Source organism: Harpia harpyja, chromosome 9, assembly GCF_026419915.1.
Source record: "Harpia harpyja isolate bHarHar1 chromosome 9, bHarHar1 primary haplotype, whole genome shotgun sequence".
Lineage (NCBI taxonomy): Eukaryota > Metazoa > Chordata > Aves > Accipitriformes > Accipitridae > Harpia > Harpia harpyja.
Genome location: NC_068948.1, coordinates 6,227,259 through 6,248,917, shown reverse-complemented (window position 1 = coordinate 6,248,917; position 21,659 = coordinate 6,227,259). Strand labels below are relative to the sequence as shown.

At 38.3% G+C, this 21,659-nt stretch overlaps 1 long non-coding RNA gene across 1 annotated transcript in view; it reads right to left on the bottom strand.

Annotated features, from left to right (window-relative positions):
• Positions 1–21,659, bottom strand: part of LOC128145999 (uncharacterized) — a 394,153-nt gene that overhangs the window by 354,799 nt on the left and 17,695 nt on the right. The window lies entirely within an intron of this gene.

The window sequence follows — 21,659 nt, the reverse complement described above, 5'->3', positions numbered from 1 at the left end:
CAAGGTCTAGACTTTGCCTACTTACGGACATCTTGGAGTGCCACATACTCTTGTGAGCACACATTTGTGTTGATCAACTAAATATCCAAAAATGTCCTTTTAGATCCCCATACACATAACACAGACATGGGTTTAAAGTGATATTAAACATCACAAGTGTAGATTTTAAAGTAAACTCAGCGGTAAGTTTAGCGTTCTGTAATCACCAGTACACTTCAAAGGCTGTGGGACACTACTTTGCAAGCGTACATCATATTTAAAGCAAACTATTTTGATGTTGTGATACAGATTTTATTCTGCATTCACCTACATAGTGCTGCACAGGAAAATCTACACATTGCAGACCCAGAGCTCAGAAATTACACGGTCTATATCCTCACAGGTGCAGAAAGCATTTCCAGTGGAAATGCCTCTGTCCCTCAGGCAAAAAAGAAGGATCTTTAGGAACCAAGACAGAAGATGACACAAGGTTTAATGGGGAGTGGGGGAATTCTGGCCAGAGAAAGAGCAGGTCAGAGGAGCAAGGGAGGAACTCAGAGCCCAACACACGAACAGGGACACACTGTGGGTTTCCCCCTGGGGAATTAGGCCAAGATTCTCTGACAACCTATGCTGCATAGAGTGATATTGTTCTATGAAAATAATGAATTTTTTTAAAACTTCCACTAAAATTACTAGTGGCACAGTTGAACAGACAATAAGAGTAAGTTATTCAAAGAAGGGGTGCTTTTTTTTTTTCCTTTTTTTTTTTTTTCCTTCATTTTGGGTGAATCACCTGAAACCAGTATTTTTTTTTTCTGCATACAAAGTCCTTCCCCTTGCCCACACAATGTAATTCTGCAAATACTTGTTTTAATTTGAAGCTCACTGGTGAGCAGTTCATTTTAAAATACATGTCTGAAATTTTTTACAGCCAGATGTCGAGACAGGTTGGTGTGACAGCCATTTTCCTTGGTTTGAGTGGATGATCATATCATATACAGACTCAGACATCCACTGTAACTTTTTAGGAACAGTAATTGGAAATATCTTCTACTAATAGTCAGATATGTCCTCTTAAAAATCCCTTGCATCCATGAACTTCCCGAAACTGATATTGTGAGAGTATTCCAACAAAGCAAGAGCAAAGTAACCACACACAGGTCTAGTTAATTCATTTAAAAGACAAACCAGTATCCACTGTAACCTTCTACAGTATTTCTCCATCGTTTTCTGTCCAGAAACGAATCGAAAACTCCTGGTATAAAGCTCTCCGTTAGGACTGTCTTTAAAATCACTTTCTCACACTCCTGTGAAATGTCACATTGTGTGGTACAATTTCTTTTTCCAGTTCTGAGGCTGAAAAAAAATGAGGCCTTTCAAAACATGTACGCAAACCGACCCAAATATATTATTTGAGACAGTCAATGAAAGCCATGTGCAGCTGAAATAATATACAGAACTCTTGAATAATATTTTAGTTCACTCTAAGAACCTGATAATGGTTATCAGTAATCTTCTCCTCACCTGAAAAAAAGGAACCCATGGCACACCCTAGTGAAGAGACTTGCCCAAGACAGACACCAGCAGCTAATTTCGACCTTCTAAATCCACCACCTCTGTGCTCTATCTACTTGCCAGCAAAACTTTGTGCAATAAGAGATACTGTACATCCCATTTAAACAACAAAACCATGTCAGGTCTGACGTTTCAGAAAAGCACTGCAGTTGAACAGTAACTTTTGCTGTTGCAAAGGATGGAACATTTTCAGGTCGTCTCATGGCTTATTGCTTTAATCACCTGCAATATTTCTGCGATTCCAGGCAAGCAGCTTATCTGTAATAGACAGGACATGAGCCTCTGCCCCACTGAGTCCTTTATTGTCTCACCTGCTGAAGATTACAGATGGGCTTCCCCCCTTCCTTTTTGCTTAGTTAACTAATATTGCTCCTTACTTAGAATTCTCTAATTCTGCTACATATTGAGCAGTCCTTGAGTGACCTATGCCAAACAAGAGTACTCATTCGCAGTTCTAATTACAAAGGAAACACTACCATCTGGTGGTCTGTTTGAAAAAACTTTTACATTAAAAAAAGAAAAACCCAATATAGTGTTCTTTCTGGCCTAACACCTTATGAAAAACCAGTTTCTTTTCCTAGGACTGAAGAAACCTCAAATACCCAAATCACAGAAGCGCGCATCCTCTGTGCTGTTTCTCCCTCTTCCTTCCCCCACCACCATCATATAAAAGATTTGATTAAATCCTATCCTGAAATACTGGGATAGCCCACACCTTGTACAGTTTCATTCAATAGAGTTCTTACTTGCATGTTGCACTCACTCCACTACGCAGCAAGTTATAAAGGTGGGAGAAACTTGCCGGATGTGACAAGCTCTTTTGTCCCTCGACATCATGAGCAAAGCAAGGCTTCAGCAAGGCAGAGGTTTCTCTTCAACAGATGGGACTGAGCTGGAACACTTCTCCCAAACCCTCCCAGATATACAAGATTGCAGGCTGTGCACTCCAGTCAACTTCACTGGTGCTCTCTACCATGACAGGTTAGAAAATAACCCCCAAAACAAACATTTAATACAAGTGTAATTCCCCACAGGGTATATCATCCAGTTTGTCCAGCTTTAGTTCTGTTGCTCCATTCGCCCTATGTAGCTCCATTCAGGGGCTGGGAAATTCGGCTAACTTTTTCCACTTCAAGAAGCAACCTTTGCTGCACAGGGTTTTTTAATTTATTTCCTTCTAAAAATCTTATTCTTTCAAGTATACAAGGTATGCAAAATTCAACACCACCTGTCGGTACCCAGGGAACAGCTTTACAAAGACAATCTCCTTAGATAATATAAAACCCTATTGTTTCTCTTCTTTAAGCCATTAACTATTTTCATACCCTTTACATCAGCTGGGAACTATATATCACAGACAAAGACAATCTCATTTGTTTTAATGGCTAAGTAAATTCAAAATGGAAATGACTAGGCAATTTGTTCTTGTGCTTTTTTAATTTTGGTCTCTTTACTCCCCATCCCCCTCACCATCACCCCCTAACACCCCAAACACCCCCCCACAAAATAAATTCTTTCAGTCAAGGACTAGACTTCTGGCAGACTAGTTTATCTCTACTGAATTTAATATAAATCAGGTTCAAGCAAATCAAGAATTTGGCCTCAAAATTTCTTTGACTTCCTAATACAAGGTTAGAATGCTTTATTACTGGCATTCTTCATTATAAGCCTTCAAAGTTCATCTTTCAAACAGTAATATCCTCTGTAATGGCCAACAGATAAAAGAAAAGTATAATAGACAAATAATTGTAGCAGTTGCTGTTAAAGCAATAGTTGTATCAGGTGCTGTGCAGGCAGATATAGGTCAGTCCCTGATGGATGTACTACTTCACCATTTAACTGGGGCACACTAATCCTTGGCAGGTAATTATCAGTCATCTGCCATTCCTACACTTGAGTTAATCTTAATCTGCATTCTGCAGTGAGTGACTCCAATTGGATTACCATTAGCTTTCAGCACTTCTATATACTAAAGTACTTTAGAAGACAATCCAAAAAGTAGTAATAAGGGAGACATTTTTATTTCATTATCTAAAGATTCAAGCGTTTTGGAGACTTGACTCATATAATTTTGTTAGGCTTTGTTTCCTTTTACAGAAGCTTCTCAAGGTCTCAGGCACAGGATTGCTAATACATCCAGGCCTGTAGAACAGCAGATACGCACTTCATGCTTTCATTTTCAAGCTACTTGGCACACCTTTAACTTACCGTGCACAACATTTCAATCCTGCACAAAAAAAATGTTCAGAACATGCCAACAGTAGACTTTAATAAAACAAGTACACGAGAAGTTTACAATATCTCAGAAAACTGCTCTTTCATTATGATATAAAACACATGTCAACTGGTTCTTGAGAACAAAGCAGTGGTCCAGCCCTCTACCTAGAAGTCAGACAACTTTAACAGAATTTGATGCAATTTAGACTTTGCCTGCCCTGAGCCTCTTACCACGAGATGCACATTTACATGCCACTGGTAATATAGTGCTGCACTGTGTTTCACACAGCATGGACTTAAGCATACCAGTTCATCCGATTCATAACTAAATGCCAGCTACGTACAGCTTGGTATCAACTAAAGGAACTGAGATAGGCTTTAATCCAGTCAGTATACATGCAGAAGTAACTAGCATCCATTTGAACCTAACACAACTTGGTATTCTTAATATGTTCCCATGCAGCAACCAATATTATTCACTCTGCAAGCTGGAAGGAAAAGAGATTTTTTTATTCATAGACTTTAACAGAGGGAAATTCAGGCCCAAAAGCCAAAGACAGGAAAATGAAGTGTTAAATGACTGGGTAGCACAGGCAGAATGACCAGGATACAACTGTTTCACCCCAAAGTACAAGATGGATATAACTTAGACTTGTCAAGGAAATCTAACAGAGATGAGTTTTTGAACATATGTACAACACGGACAACAGACAACTGCTAGCATACTTAAATAAAGCCATGTGTGAAAAACAAAGGTACGGACAAACTGCGAAAAAGAGAGGCCATATCTGAGCTGCAAGATGGATTTATTTTGATTGAGAAATACAAGAAGGTAATACAGAAAGCAGCGACCAGAGTTTCAGATCATACAGCAATAGAAAAGGAACTCATAAGCCCCTTAGGGACATAAGGCTACCCACCCACACAGAGCTTATATTTCAAGTCTTCATTTTAAGGCCATGACTTGACCTCTGTTCAGAGACATATTAAGGTCTTGGCACAGTATCAGATGCCTAGAATAGTGAAGTATCGTAAACAGATTTAGTGTATGGAATTTTACACTGGCCAAAATTAATTGGCTAAGAGGTCAAATTACAGCCATTAATATTTTGCAGGAGGAGCCAAAGCCCTCTAATTGCCCTGAAGTCTATTAACTGTTTCCTTCGTTGATTTTTACGTCTCTAGTTACTTTGCCAGAAAAAGTCACAATTCTGAGGTTTTCAAAAAGTGACAACAAATATTCAAATGTAGCTCAACTTTGTGCAAATACTACTTTCAGCCAGCTGCAGGAGTCACTGATAAAGACACGGCCTGAAAGAAAGTGCGAGGAAGCGAGGTCTGGGATTTATAATACTAACCTAAAATCCCAATCTAAGTTAAAGCTGTTCTTGCAGCACCACCAGCTTCTTACATCAATTTAGGCAAGTCATTCAGGCAGTATCAGCACACAGTGCTGATAGTAAGGGCCAACATCAAAGGCATCCTCGCTCTTATGAGACCAATCAAACTCCAAAACACAGCTCTCCCTAGCAGTCCAGTCTGGCCCTGAAATGTCTGTCTGAAATGCTTCCAGATAGGTCAGCCTCTACTGTGGCCCACTTGCAGTTCAACCATCCCTAAACATGCTTGGTCTTGACCCCTTCATTCCCCCTTCCCTCCTGCCTGCAAATATACACAACAATAGTTGCCTACTGACAACTCTATATATACACAAATATACACAAGAATAGTTGCCTACTGACCAATTCCTCAGGCAGCTGAGCCCCTCAATATGCACCTGGGATACATCTTGCAACCACTCTGGAGTAAGAAGAGCCACATAGTGACTTTAGTGTAGGCCCCAAGGTTTAATACAGATGGAGGACTGACTTCATGGCCAACCCTAATTATCATGTAAAAGGATGAGGAAATACTTTCTGGCTCCACTGAAGTCAATGGCAGCAGTCCCATTCTCAGGATTTTAGCTTACAGTACTACAGCTATATCATCAGCTCACTTCCCTAAGTATTTATGTACTATTACTAGAGTTGGGGTTTATTTGAGCCAAATTCCAAAATTTAGACTGGAATGTACACTAGTGTCAACTGTAAATTTTATAATCAGTGATCCCCTACCTAAACTTTGTGCCCATATTTCATACCTGAGTAATGAATTGTTGGACCCACTTCAGTAATTGCATCTGTGCCTGGCTTGAGCCCATAAAATCAGAGATGCTCAGGTTTACAGATCTTGAAAGTTTGTGTATTCTAGCAACTCTCAATTGTTTCTAAATTCTTATTTGACTAATATGTTGGTATAGAGCTGTCAAGTTTCATGAAGTTTACCAGTGAAATCTACTTCAAACCCAGGATGGCTCAGCTGACCTGTACATCTTTTAAAGTGGCAGGAAAGCATTTAATACATGGGCTTTTTTAGGATGAGATACCAAGATAGATGACTGGGACATTAACAAATAAAAGTTTTTAAATCAGCACCTCCTTCAGAGGTGAGCACCTCCAAGTTCTGTTGTGGTCTCTTGTAGGGGAGTGTGCATCTACTCATGTCCTCTTTGAATCCTTTTCTCTCTGATGATTTTTGAAGAAAAAAAAAAATAGGGGCCAAATCCCCTAAGCTATTCAGCAAATCCCCTCCTTTCCTATCAGCTTTGCTACACATGCAGATACTTTCCAATATTCTTATAGCTGAGCCTGTAGTCTTTTCAGATGGTGCTTATTACAGAAATAAGTAATATTTTGCAGGAAAGCAGACTACCAAATTTTACTCAAAATATATCAAAAATATTTTTGGCCACACACAGGATTCCAAACAAGCTGGAAATACATCTAAAAATAAACCTAGTCCTGAAGTTTAGTTGTTTCTATTCCTTTTCCCAGGTGCTGAGGGAAGCACCGAGCTGGAAGTGTTTGCAATGCCAAGAAGCAGAGGCAGTGGCTGACAAGTGCCAATGTCTTGAGCTGCCTTTGCTTCTATCAGGGCATCACTACTTATAGCTAAGAAGCAGAGCTGTACTAAAAAGCAAACTAACAACAACTCACCCCAAACCTAATTCTTGATATCTTTATTACTTGGAATGTCAACAGCAGCATTTTTTCTGTGAAGCCAGGTCTCTGAAAGGAGGCTACCTCACTTCACCAGCTATAAGGTAATAAGCAGATTGCATCACTGTACCACTCCCCTCCAATTCAGCATTGCCTAACCTCATTCCTGCCTCCCAGTTGGCATCACACAATCATCACCTCACAATTATAGAACAGCCATGTGGTAGCCATAGCATCACTTGCATGAAGAGTATTATTGGTAAAGTGTCTCTCTACTCCTGGTTAACTTAGAAGTGAGAACAGATACATTCTTTGTGAAAGAAAAGACAAGACAGTCTTCTCCCGCTTCTCAATTCCTCTTTTCCTCCCACACGCTCAGGTTTTTTTTCTACCAGAAACCAGGCAGAAAAACTGCAAGATGACCAAGGATATAACCATTGCTAGAGAGATAATGAATTTATTCTCATGCTGCCTCAAGTCTTGACTAAACTAGGGTGCCACTGTGGTAAACATCACAGTGAACATAATACTGAACTGCTTATAGTGACCACCCTTTGTACGACAGTAATCAGAGACTTTGACTTCTTTAAATATGACTGCATTGATTTGACTGTGCTCTGTAGAAAGATAGAGGTGTGGATGCCTCAAGGTTTTTTTCAGTTGAAGAGGATGGCTGCTAAGAAAGTTAGATCCTAAATGAACAATTAAAGTTAAAACCTTTTGTTTTAAGTGATTTACAAATCTTAGTCTGTACATCATTATGCACAATTGCAGATAATGTATTGACAGGCTAGTTCAGGTCACTACCACACTCAGATCGAAGATGAATGCACAAACTCAGAACAAGAAACAAGACTTCTCAATAATAAAAAAGTTAACTTCTCTTCTGCCCTTGCTGTTAACGTTCATAAAAAATTGCTTCTTCCAAAGGCAAGAATGATATACCCAGGCCTAACAACTTACTACTTTTCAAGGCCAGAATGTGGAGTTGTAATGTAGATGACCATTACAGAACCTCAAAAAGCTAAACATCCAACTGAACACTAGTTTTTCTCTACTAGAAAAATATACTGTGATTTTGTAATCATTAAAAAAGAAGCCACTCCGCTGTATTCATGCCTCTTAGATGCTAGCGTACAGCACCACTGCACAACTGTATAAGAGCCAAAAGCAGGGAGTGCACTTAAAGCCAGAAAGTAGCCTAAAAAAAGCAAGCAAACCCCATAAATAACTAGAAGTACGTTCAGTTTTTACATATCTCCATTTTTTTTCTTTTAGCTCATTTTAGTAACATCTGCAAGGAACTGTTTAAGTTACTCATTCATTTGTAAATGCATATTAATAATGTGTAAAGGCAATGTTGTTATTTTTTATGTAGACCACTGAATAACCATGTATATACATATATGTGTTCAAACACACAGCCAAGTAAGTCAGCCAGAAAACTATGCACTGAATGGAAAATTTGAAACAAAATCATCCTGTGATTACATCTCAACAGTATCCCTTTAAGCCAAAATAAACATTTAGCACCAGTCCATCAGTAGTTAGTAGGAGGATATATTTAAGCTGACTCCCATATATTGGCACCAGTGTAATTGGGGGTGGGATGTTAAATATGCCACCCTTTCCAAGCAGTGCTGATTTCCCATCCTGGACAAATGAAAATGAAAGCACATAACATCCCTGAAAAGCCCCAGAGCCCTGCACTCACAAATGAAAACTGAGTCCTCAGTTAAGACTTGGCAGGAAAGTAACTCCCTGACATTCATCAGAGCTGATGCTGCTGGTGCCGTGACTATCATTTACATTAATATGTTCAGTGCTCAGCTATCCCAGTGGCCTGACTGCAGAGTTGGAGATCCTTGGTACTAGTATTTAAAAAAAAAAAAAAAAAAAAATCAAACAACAAAAAAAACACACACAGAAAAATGCAACAACACACACAACCTCCCCCAAATCCAAAGTATCTAGAAGCTATTGAGGACTGAGGTAAGTCCTCAGACTGACCTACTAAAAGGCTGAGGTAAGCACTGAGAATTAAAGACAGTGAAAAGAGACTTCAAAAGACCAAAAGAAACTCTATTCCCTGAGAATTTATTCAGACAGATGAAGATAGTAAAAATTTACCAGAGTTGTTATTACAATGCTCACTTTAGACCAAATAAATTCTGAAAAGGTCTTTTCTAATTTTTGAAAACCCAAGTGAACAGAATTCAAGGAATAATATTTTTTGAAGAAGAAACAGGCTTTTTTGGTTGGATCAGATTCTATCACCTTCAAAGCTTATTATAACTGCAGTTTCAAGCACAACCTAACCTTCCGGTAACAAGACCACAGCTTCAGCATAATACCAGCAGCTGACAATCTGAGAAAAATCTTAAAAGGAATCAGTGAAAAATTTTTCAGAAATACTACTTTTGACATAGGACATTTAAATCTCTGCACCACATATTCGATATTATATATCTGGTCCATATGTTGCAGTGAGTTTTGGAAATGCTGAGGTCAGAGTTTTTACAGCAGGGTGATACAATTAGTTACTGCCCTGCTGGGAAAAATCAAAGCATATTGCCAGTCAAATCAGAATTTTATGGACTATTCTGGTAAGGACTGCCATCATGGGAGTTTTGGGATTGTGAAGCTGAAGTGAAAAGACTTGGAATTGTAGACTTCCTTAAGGAAAAACGTGGCATTTGCTTTAGAAAAACTGAATCAAAATAGAATGGAAGAGAAGATGAGACTGAGCACTAAAAAAAAAAAAAAAATATATATATATACACACACACACACATATACAGCAAAACCAGAATCAATGGATACAAATACAAATTATCAGATAATAAAATCGAGGGGGAAAAAATATGATAGATAACGTAGCTGACAAAAAGGAATCTTACTAAAGAAAAAGCAGGCAGTTAAAAAGTAAAATACAATTCCTGTTGGACTAAGCCATGTGCTCATGAATCCCAGAAAACTGAAAGGGAGTAGTCTTATTCAGGATGAGACTGGATTCTTTTAAGAATTCTGCTGAACTGGAGCTTGTAAAAAGTATAATAAAATCAATTCTTCAAGAAAGTATAATTACAAGAAAGAAAGGTAATATATGTGGGACAGACACCAAATGAAGTTACATGAGCAAGCAGACGAGTCTAACAAGTTCGTGAATACAGGAATGTAGAGGGGGAAAAAAAAAAAAAAAAGGAGAGAGACGAGGAAGATAGAGCAGAAAAGATGTCAGGCACTAAGGACTAAGGACAGAATAGTACATGCTGAATGAGAAGAGGAAAGGAACAAGCCACTGCAACTACAATTTCCTTGCCAGAAACAAGAAACTGGGGAGGGAACGACACAACACAAAATTTTTCATCTGGGGACAGGGGGGCAGGGAGGGAAGAGGTTAGAGAGGGGAAGCCAGGAGGTACAAGAAGAGGCAATTACTTATAAGTTTACTTTTTTGTTAATGACTTAAATACCTACTTCAAAAAAATCTAAATCTACCACCAGTTAAATATTCCTTTAAAAGTACAGTCTTGATTCACTGGATATTTCTTTCATTAAAAGATATTTAACGTGTTCTGGGTTTAGGGTTTTTTTTTTTTCTTTAATTTAGATTCAGAGCATTTCAATTCATCAACTACTATATTTAGCAAAGGTCACAAAATGTTTTAAATAAAAGCTAGCAGAAAAGAGAAATGTTAGTAATTGAGGGTTTTTTTTAAAAAAGGCTCTTCTTGAAGTGATCTGTCTAATTTTGCCCAAGTTTTATCAGATCTTAACAGTTTAATCAGACATCTCTATTGTCATATCTTCCAATTATTATTTTACAGAGAATGCTATGATAAGAATCAACTAGATCAGCACACTAGCAAACTGTTTCTTATTAGGGTATTTCCTACACTTAAAATAGCTATTACAATACGCATCACAGAACATTAAGTACCCTAGGCATCAGATCTCTCTATTATTCTCTGACGGAAATCATTGAAAATGATAATACATTTGAGATTCATTTTGAAATGAGTGGGAGGCAGTCCATCTTTGTGTCTTTGAATGACAAATACCTAAGATACGACTGTTGTATTGGCTTAGCCACTTACATTGCTTCCAGTATTTAGCCCATATATGTAACTAACTTGTTTCTTTCATTTGTGCTTTTTCCTCTCTTCTTGAATGACCTAAAGTACCAGCATGCTGAAAAACAGGATAGTAGTAATGTAGAATGAAGCCTTGTAAAGGGCATCACACTGAATTAATCTGTTTGCATCAAATCCACTGCTCAGCTAGAGTTTATCTATGCAGTTGGGAGCTCCTTCGCCAACCAAGATTTCTACTGGGACAGAATGCATGTTTGCAAGATGCACAGAGGTCCATCAGTCTAAGTCTTCTTCAAACTGACTTCACGTAAAGCACATACAAAGAACAAAACCCAGAGCTCTTGAAAGGAAAGCAACATTTGCTTCTAACAAACCCTGCAGGGAATTAAGCAGGTGCAAGAGCCTAGTGCCTGAGAGAAAGAAAAAAAAAAAAAAATCTGTTAATATTTAACTCCCAAACAAATGCTGAGATTACTGCAGAAAGGCTTACAATTTATACTGCACTGAATCAAGCAGCTGGTGAAACATTTAAAAGCCTGTAAGGTAATATGGTCATTAGGACTATTCAAATTCCTTTGAAGGAATTTAGCAAAAGATTCCTAGGCTGCTTCAAATGAAATGCGCAAAGGCTCTCATTGACAAGGCATAATGGGATGGACAGGAATGTTATGGTGTTGATAAGAGGACCTTTAAAGCTGAAACTTGCTAAGGATAAGTTTTGACAACCTGGATGACAGCTCTGAAGGGAGAATATATCTGAAGAGGCAAGAGGTTTAGATTCCTATCGCCCTTCTGAAGAACAGCAAACATCCAGGTTGTGAACAAATCTGTCCAAAGATGCTCTGAGGTATAATGTAGTTTCTTATGGATAGCAACTGATCTTTACAACATGTGAGGGGCAGCAGATACTGTCTGTCAGCAGCAGGGCTACTGGATTATGAGGATGGGAAACCTGTCTTTCTATTCTAAAGAGATATCTAACAAGACCAGGTACCAGCATATGCTACCCTTCTTTTAATCAGTGACAGATCTGGACGCTCATAACCTGAACAGAACTTTCCATCTGTTGTGCTGTTTAACAAGTTTCAGATCGGAAATTGCTAACATTTCAACTTTATCTGATATTCAGTGCCCCACACAACAGAAAGAATCGATCATTCTAGAAGCTGCATATTTTCACCACTCAAAACCAAAATAAATTTGTAGTGCAGCTTACTAATAGACTAGGAGAAACTGTAATTATTTAATTAATACTGTTGGGCAGTATAGAACTACTAAGTTTTTCATTCCCTAAATTAGAAAAGAGATCAAAGCAGCCTAACATAGCTGAGTTTTCCATGCTTTTGCCTCCTCTGGTTTAAATGCAACCTCCTCAGTCTCTACTTACACTGACTTCCTCCCCTACCTCCATACCCTCAAGCTCTGGCACGTCCTGGATCTTTCTCCACTGCAACACCCTAACCTCTCTTTCCCAGCTTGTCTCCACCATAATATCTCCACATGTTTAGTCTAGTTTTGCTCCATCTTCCAGATGGAGAGGAACAACGCTGGCTGTGACTAGACCAGACCTATACGTGCAGATTGGCCAAACAGCTCTTCCTCTTGGCCGCCAGGCAAACCAAACACAAGAGCAGCTGCAGGTCTGCCAGCTAGGTTAGAGGGACTACAGCTCCCAACCTGTTGATAGTCCAGGCTTGCTGGAAAACCTCAGCATGTTTAAGTCCATTTGCACTTGTTAATCAGCAGGCCCAACTGATACAGAGGAGAGAAATACATAGGAGAGAGTGCTCATTCATAATTCTTGTCTCCTTAAGAAACCAAGATAAATTCAACAATAGTGATTCAGCACCTATCCTGTCAGTTTGCAGTCCCTTTGTCCAATGGTGATAACACCTTATTCAAAAGCTACAGCACTTATTCTCCACTTACCTGTATCAAGCTTCTTGCTACCTATTGCAGAAAAAGAATGCAGAAAAGAGAGGAAAAGACAAGGAAAGCAAGCAAAATCATCACTCCTCAGACATGCACATTCAAAAGTTGAATGTAAAAAGTTATTTTCAGAGATATTCTAACTCTAAACGCTGCAAAACCCAGGAAAAATTTCATTAAAGGGAGTTCAGCTGGCCATACTTGCTACTTTTTTTTATTTTAACTCAACTTTAAAGTATTAGGATAGGGGAAGGAGGGAGGGAGGTACCCAATATTGCACCAAAATAACACATCCACAAACACCTATGTGATATTTAAACGAGGAAGGAAAGAAGCGTGATTTAGTAAAAGCATCACACAAACAAAATAGTGCAAAGCTGCTGCCATTTTTGGTCAGCTAAAACCAGAAGGTCAGAGTAAGTGGGAGACAGGAGGCAAAACTATTTACCAATGCCATTTGGGAACAACACTGTTGTATATAATATTAAAAAGGTCTAATTCCCACTAACAACTCTAACAAGTATACTACCATTGCATTCCTTCCAGCAAGAGTTAGCTTCCGGGGCTTAACATCTCACAAGTAACACCCTGGTCAGAAGAGGTCTCAGAGGACCAGATCCCATTGTGACCTTGTTTTATTGCTTCACTTTGCCGTTCCTATACCAACAGAAAACCCTCAAGTTACGTACTTTGCTAAAGTGTTAAATGAACAGAAATGTAGTAGTGTCCTGAGTAAGAACATTTAAGCATATTGAGCTTAATGATAGAAGTTTTCACCTGGATGGGATATCCTTACCAGTGAAGTAAATGAGGCTGCACGCATCTAGTCTGCTCAGACAAGTTTTACTTTCAGTAATGAGACTTGTCACCAGGACTCAACAAGGACAGCAAGAAACTGACTATGTATTTTGGTAGAGAACATATACAAAGAGCTAATCATGAACCATGGTGAAATACATACATATGTAACAATAGAAGTTCCAAAAAAGGCTCTAAAATATTAGAGGTTAATATTTTAATGATCTCTCTAAATAATACATCATCTTTTGAACAAGCTAATACTTTATAGATGAGAATCTTTAAACCAAGTGTAATTGAGCTACAGTGTTTCTATAGTGGTGTCCCCTCATCCTGAATCTCTTTTAACACTCATTGATCTCTGCCAGACACTCATTGGAGGAATTAATTTATTTATGAACTTGTCATTACAAGTCATTGATTAAGATGTCCTTCCTTAAAGATTTAATTATGCCCAAAGATAAAAGATTTGCTAATTATTGTCTTTTATCTAATTGAAGCTTTGTATTACAAATAAAGTTCAAAGGTTTAAGACAGTTGCCCTTTCAACCATTTGGGCAAAGATGAGAATTTAATTAGAGGGGAGGCCATGTTCTCACTAGCATCTTCAGACATATTCCAGGAGCCATTCTGGTAACAGAATTGATGACTATTCAATGTGCAGAGACCCCAGAAAATCTTTTAACCTTTTTTTGTCTTTCACATGTTTTCACAGCATTGCTCTTTGTTTTGGATCCATCAAGCAATTTGACAGTCTGACCCAGCTGGTGAAATATCTTAAAACAAAGATTAAGAACTTCCACATTTCTTTTTCTTCCAATTTTACTTTCTCTTAGATACCAACAATGGGAACAATTCCTAAGAATGTGGGTTTTCAGGCCTTCAGAAAAAATACAGCAGCAATAACCTGACTTAAGAATTGTTCGTAATTGAGGACTAAAGCAGAAAAACATTGATGTCTAAATATCAACATCTCCTAACAATAACAATTCAGAAAAGAGAATATTACATAGAAGTTTCTTTCTATGTCATTAAACAAGCTCATGAACTTGTTGGCTCATTTCATAACAGCACAAATCAAGAAATGGACACATCCACAGAACAGCAAATCCTAACATACAAATGACTTAATTTTCAAGCTTCCTAGGATGAGACCACATTTGCACAAACCTGAAGCACAAAGCTATCCTGTTTGGTACATATGTACATCTATCAGTACCACATGCAGATATCACCTGCGGGAACTGAACTTGCAAACGATAGCAAAGATATCACACTGTGTTCATAATTATTAGGTTTTGCACACAGCTGCAAATACACAGTTCTAAAGAGCTGGCCCACTGGGAAGACCTTGTTCCCCCAAAAGCATTTACTGTTATGTTACAGAGAACCCAAGGCTCAGCCGACACTTCCACTACATGAATAGCAAGACTTTGTGGCAAAGGCCCTGACAGTCCCCATTAGACCCAGAATGATTGCTCTGAAACTACAAGCTATTTCAAGTAGGTATTTGGTCATAATAAATGCCCACTAGACTACTACCTACTGAAATTGCTTGACATTTATACATATAATTAAAACAAGTACCATCAATCAATCCATCCATATACAATCAAACTATAGTTTTGAAAGTCTCCTTGATTTATGACATAGTTTATAGGAAAAGAATATTTAATACTTCAGTGAGCCAGTGTTCCCTCAATTTTTATTTCTATTTTTCAAAAAACACATATTGGACTCCTGAAACAGTGAACAAGCTTTGAGTGCCCTTTACCAAAATAACTGCATACCAAAATATTCTTGAACTCAAGACCAAAATACTGTGACTTTTTTATTACTTCTGAGAAGAAATAACCAAGTAAGTTTCCATGCACACAGTGGAGCCACCCAGGCTGAAAGAGGGAGAGAAAGAGATTCATTAAATTACCAGGTGATAGAAGAGCCACAGTTTGTGTGAGCACAGCCCTAAACATCCATCATCTTCTATAGAAAGAGGAGCAAGATACAGGATCAAGAAGCTGTATTTTGAGTCAATGAGTTCTGTTCAATAGTACATGTCACACCATGTGTCAGTCACCAACAAAGTGAATCAAACAGCTCTGGAAAGATAGAACAGATCAGTAGACCTGGAAGCTTACTCCGTTCCACTTCATGAACTCCCACCTAGCATCCTGGTTATAAAGATCAAGATAGAGAAGTTTTTTGCAAAAGTCCTTTGCCCACAGATTACTGGATGCTGGATTACTCAGATGTCAACAAGATCCAAAATTTCACCCTCTCACCACTACTAGCAAGTAGAGAACTTGGCCTGACTTAAATGTTACAAACCATTTCATGCTTGCAGCAGCATAACCAAAAAGCTTAGAAGAGCCCCAAGCCTAAATACCCTCACACAGTTTGTTTTCCTCTTTCTGCAAGGTTCTCTGTTTATGAGGTTTATCACCTATCTTTATCATATTGCTCCTAGCATTCAGAGTGCCATGCACAGGGAAGTTTCTAGTCTGCTGCTCACAACAGAATTATCAATTGCTGTTAATACTACTAATAGTAAAAATATGCTTCTAAGGTATAAGAGCTGTACTTTTTTTCCTTACAGTTGTAGAATTACAGAAGTTTATCTGCCTAAAGTTTTTTATAATAATTTCCAGAAAAAATACCTTCTTGCAAAAGCTATGAACCACTGCTTTGCACCTAAACTTACCCAGAATTAAATCACAGTTTTATATCATCAGTATGATAGGACTAAAATGGAATTCCAAAACTGTTAAAGATTGTTATGGTTCGAATCTTAATTTTGATCTACTGCTGTTGGATATGAGTTTCAATGCCCATCAACTCACAGCATCATCAGTAGGAATTCAGTGAACTTCGCACCTTACAGACACCCAGATGCTTAAACAAGTTTTGAGATTTTCTTTTTTAAAAAAAGTTGGCAAATTAAGCATGGGTAGGCACACATTTTTTCACTTCTCACAGTTACAGCTTAAGCAAATCTCAAGAGCATCTAATCAAACACCTTTTCAAAATCTTACACTTTATCATTCTAGAAAAATGTTATGGCACAAATAAACCTGTTCTAACTACTTGGCAAGCTCAAATTTTTCCATCTCACTTCCATTTCACCCAAGTGAAAGAGATGTCAAGACTATACTGGTAAGCCAAACAGCATAGGCACCTGGTTCTGTACACTGCCTAGTACATGCAACTCCTCCCATTTTTGCTGTGTGCAGAACACGACTGTGGGTTAAACACTACATCCTGAAGAGGAAGCCTGCAGTGAGTGTGCCACAGAATCAACAAAATCCCATATATACTTTAAGGTTGTGCCTAGTTTATTTCCAACAGAAAGAAAAACTTAATTTTCTCAGCAATGTCTGCCTTCTTCCTCAAGACCTGACTAAGGGACTCATTGCCTTTGAAACTGGAAGAGTAAAACCAAAACTCAGCAGTTTTATTTTAAACTGCTGTATCTATACAGAACACGTATGTTCTCAGCATGCTCCAAAGCATTATCTAAGGGGAATCCTACCCCCCAAGATGCTCCAGAGCACTGTACATCATCAAGAACACTAGTAAAACTGGATTTGTGCACTGGCCATTTCCTTAGCTCTTCATTTATAAACAATGATGTAAAATAAAATTGACGGTATAAAAGAAAGTGAGCTTTCCTCCCCTATTCTAAATGCTGATTAAATAACAATATTTTCTTTAAATGAAACAGTGGATTATCAGAAGAGAGAAATAAAAGCACTTGCTAAGACCTGAAAAAAAAACATGGCAATTTACTGTAAAGCATTTGTCTTTGTACAAAAGACAGAACTCATGAGACAGTGATTTGTATGTGCTCCCCTAGAAACATACCACACTGAGCTAGGCAAATACAGGAATCTCTGTTCAAATAATATTTCAAATTTAAAAATTATTCTCTTCAGTTCACTGCAGTACTTCTTTTTTTCTCTCAAATATCCACATTGCAACCAAATTTCCCCACTGGTGAGGCTCACTAACATTACTGGTAACAGAGCAGGCTAATTCAGTGATCTTACCAACACAAACTGTGCGCTTCAGAGTTTTTGAACCTGCTGTAACTGATATCAAGAATTACTTGCAGCCTATTGGACAAAAGTAGTATTAACAGCAACATGTTTGATGAGAAAGTAAAACTAACCAGAACTGCAACAGCTCAAAATTGCCTAGAAAAAAAAAATTACACACAAAAAGGAACAATTCCAATCAATGCATTTTTTTTCCTTAGATATTGATCTTGCTGAATGAATGGTACAGCTCTCCAGCAGATAAGTGGGGTGGTCACCAGAAGCTAACGCATTACTGCTATGAGCACCTTTGTGAAATCTTTATCTAATGCTCACACTGAAGTCAGTGGACAATCTGCCTCTTTCTTCTGTCATACCAGAATCTGCACTGTCACATTCAAATACTCTCAAAATTCAGATTCTAGAAGTTTCTGCTCAGCTACGTTTTTTTTTTACTTTTAGATTCAAAATTTGGAAAGGATACACAGCTAAGTATGCCTGTAAGAGCTTTCCATCCTGATGCTTTCATGCTATTTTACATGGTGATTTACTTTGTTTCTCAAGGGACTGCAAGTTAAGGATGAGGACCTAGTCCCTGCATGACAGGTCCTGCTCTCAGAATAGAAAGTGGAAGAGGAAAGTGAAGTGTCCTCATATGGGAGAGAAGCTTGCATCTTGTCAGATTTTTATGTGGTTTATTTATTTTCCTAAGTAAGCTGTAGTATCTGGGCATCTCCTAGTATTATTTATAGGCATTTCAATAGAGCTCATAATCACAGTATCTGAGTGCCTCACACTATTTACGATATGCCATTTATCTCTAGAGGTTAGAACTCTCCTCCTTTCTGCTTTGAAGATGGCTTCTCATAGAGATAAGGTACAGATGATTCATGCCTTCTGTACTTGGCGTCTTGTGACACAGCTGTTTGGGGAAATGCAAGTCTTTAATCATGCTCTAAAGCAGAGGATTTGGGCTCAACCTGATCTTTTTTGGACTGTACCTTTTTCTCCAAATATAGAGTACAGTCAATTTCAAAAAAGTAGGAAGAGAACAGGAAATTCCATAGAAAAATCAGCAACTGCAGGGTTTTTTTTCTCCTGAAAAGCCACACATGACAAAATATCTTCCTGAAAGGAATACAAACCTCAACAATGTCTCCATGTTAGGTAGATTCTGCTCCAGTGGGACTTTCAAACATGTCTCAGAGCTCTCCAATATTCCAGGGAACACTTTCTTCCAGTCTGAGAAGGTCAGGATGTTTCCTGAGAGGCTGAGAGATGGAAAAATGAAGCATCTTTCATACTGACTAACACTACGCAGTTTTCCTAACTGGCATGAGCTCACATTTCCAGTGAAAGGATTCTGAATTACCTTGATGAATGAACTCTGTTTCTTCAGCCCCACTGACGAAAGGGCTGAGATTTGTCCTTTTATATAAAACATACAGAAAAAATGCAATCAGCTGAGAAGCAGCAAGTCTTTGATGATGACAACTCTTCAAAAATATATTTAGGAAAAAGAGTAAACAGAAACCATGTCAAAGAGGTTATTTAAGAGTATGAGGTTTCTCATAGCTCAGGCCTATTTTGTCAAAGTGGATAGGTTTCAATTTCTAAAGAAATGTAAGATTTTAAACAGAAATAAAGTATAAGTATAAACAATATATTTTGGTCACTAAGGAAAAGTTTTCTAATCCTAATTCACACCCCTAAAGATGTTACTGATCCTTAGAGGACCTTGTTAGCAAAGGCTAGAGAAAGATCAAAGAAGGAAAACCATCAATAAGGGTAACTGAGATTAAGCTCTTTGGCTCTCCTTGTTTATGTATCTTCAGTGTCTGACATGTTGACCTTAAGCAGAACTAGAATACAAACAACATGCATTTCCTCACTGGAGTAACTACTGAAAATCTTCTATCAACATTCCCTTCATTGATTAAATGAATTTGCATGGACTGTGACACACAAATTTCACAAACATTTCCATGATTAAGATTTCTGAAGGAAGGGCAACTGTCAAAGGACAAAATTCACGAGAACATGATTTAATCCTAAAGATATCTCTAAATAGCTCCGAAAGACACACTATGAACAGACACTTCCAGAAGCTTAGCACATATATCTTCAGGAAGCATCACCAGAAGTATATTCTGAGTGAGGTGGTGTCAACCTAGATACACGTTATTTCTATAGGATGACTCATTTACTAGCTGCCAGATACTTCCCCGTCCACATCCTCTAGTCTGTTAGAAACAGGAGCATGATTTTTCACAGGACAGATACAGAAATGCTGGTTATAAAAGAGCTGAATTCTCAGATATCTGTTGAGCACTTGAGAAAAGTCTGGCTAACTAATACTTCCAGTGTCAAAGTAGGAACAAAGCTCTTTTGACAAATTATTTCCATAATGATGAATGTGGGGTCCTTTAGAAATCAGCGCCAGGGTTAGAATTCTTTATGCTTCTCACTTTAGAAAGTCCTCAGAGGTACCACTCAATCTGAACATATCATGAATGCAAAATATATTCCAAAGGGAAAATAAAAGATAGCAAATAGCTACGATGGTATGCCCAAGAAATCATAATACTTCCACAATTTTAAGTCAGAAATGCCACAGTATACAACTGGCTCAGATTCCTGAATGTATCTGTCCTCCTACTATAGCCACACATGGGGCACAGAGAGTAGTGCTGATGCAGAGTTTTTTGTTTTGGTTTGGGGGTTTTTTTTGTTTGTTTTAACGGAGTACTCCAGCAGTAGAAGGTCCCAGCCTTGGCCCAGCATCTCACAGTCTGTGGCAGCACAGAGTCCCATTTACCAGGCTACCTTCTACACAGACAGCCAAGGTCAAGCTTTGTTTCTGAACCCAGTGTTCTTAGCCAAATTAAGTATAAGTGGGAAAGAATGGAACAGATTCAAATGTGATCTTGGAACCAAATGCAAAGAGAAAGAATTCAGCTTAACTACTGAAGTTACATTTGTATGGAGTTGGGAAAATTCACAGTAGAATCAGCTCAGTATTCCTCACTAGGAATTTATCTCCTTAGCAGTGAGATTTCCAGAAAAAAAAACAGCTGGGTATAGAACAAGAAGACAAAGACAAGAGACACTAAAAGGTATAAATAAAGGTGCAGGATAAGTCAGTCACAGTTTTTTAGGAATTTTGTGAGGAACAAGGTCTAATTTCACAATACTACGCATCACTCTATTCCCCAATTCAGTTCGGAGAAAACATTTGTAAAACCAGAAAGATGCATCAGAAGGCAGCAAAAATAATTCAGGTTTTTAGAAAAGATACAATGGTGCAGGAAGATTTGCTGGGATTGGCCTCCATAGCTTGAGGAAGGATGAGTGATGGGAGAAGGAGGATTCAGCTTCCAATAAAGACTGGAAAGGCAAGTGATGGACTCGTGTAGATGAACTGTTTCTCAGTTGCTATTTTGAAAACAAGCAGCCATCAGCTGAAGCCAGGGAGAGCAATAACATACAACAATTCAGTTACATTTCATAAACTCTGTTGGCACACAACAAGAGGCCAAAGTCAGCAATAGATGTAAGCAGCATACATTACATCAAGCAGCAAATGAACACGCACAAGGCCTGATCTTCCTGTTTACACTCGCACACAGCAGGAGGGAATGCAGTGAAATGAATTCAGCACTGAACATAGAAGAATGAGACCTCTGAGGTTTGGGCTAGTTGGTTTTGGTGGGTGGGTTTTTTGGGTGGGGGTATGTGTTAAAAGAACAATATTATAGGCAACCAGTTTAGGTATCCCAGCAAAGGATGAGGTGCTGTGGGCTCAACCGATGTAAATCAGATACAGATACTAGTTGAGCACTATTTCCTTCTTGTGGCAGAGGTCTCCAAAAGTATTCTACCAGATCCAGTGCTGGAGCCTGCATTTTTCTCGTGCAGAGCCTAGAGGTAGAAGCAGTGGTTTTCATGCAAGACTATGTAATCCGAGTTCTCAAGTGAAAGCTATTCCA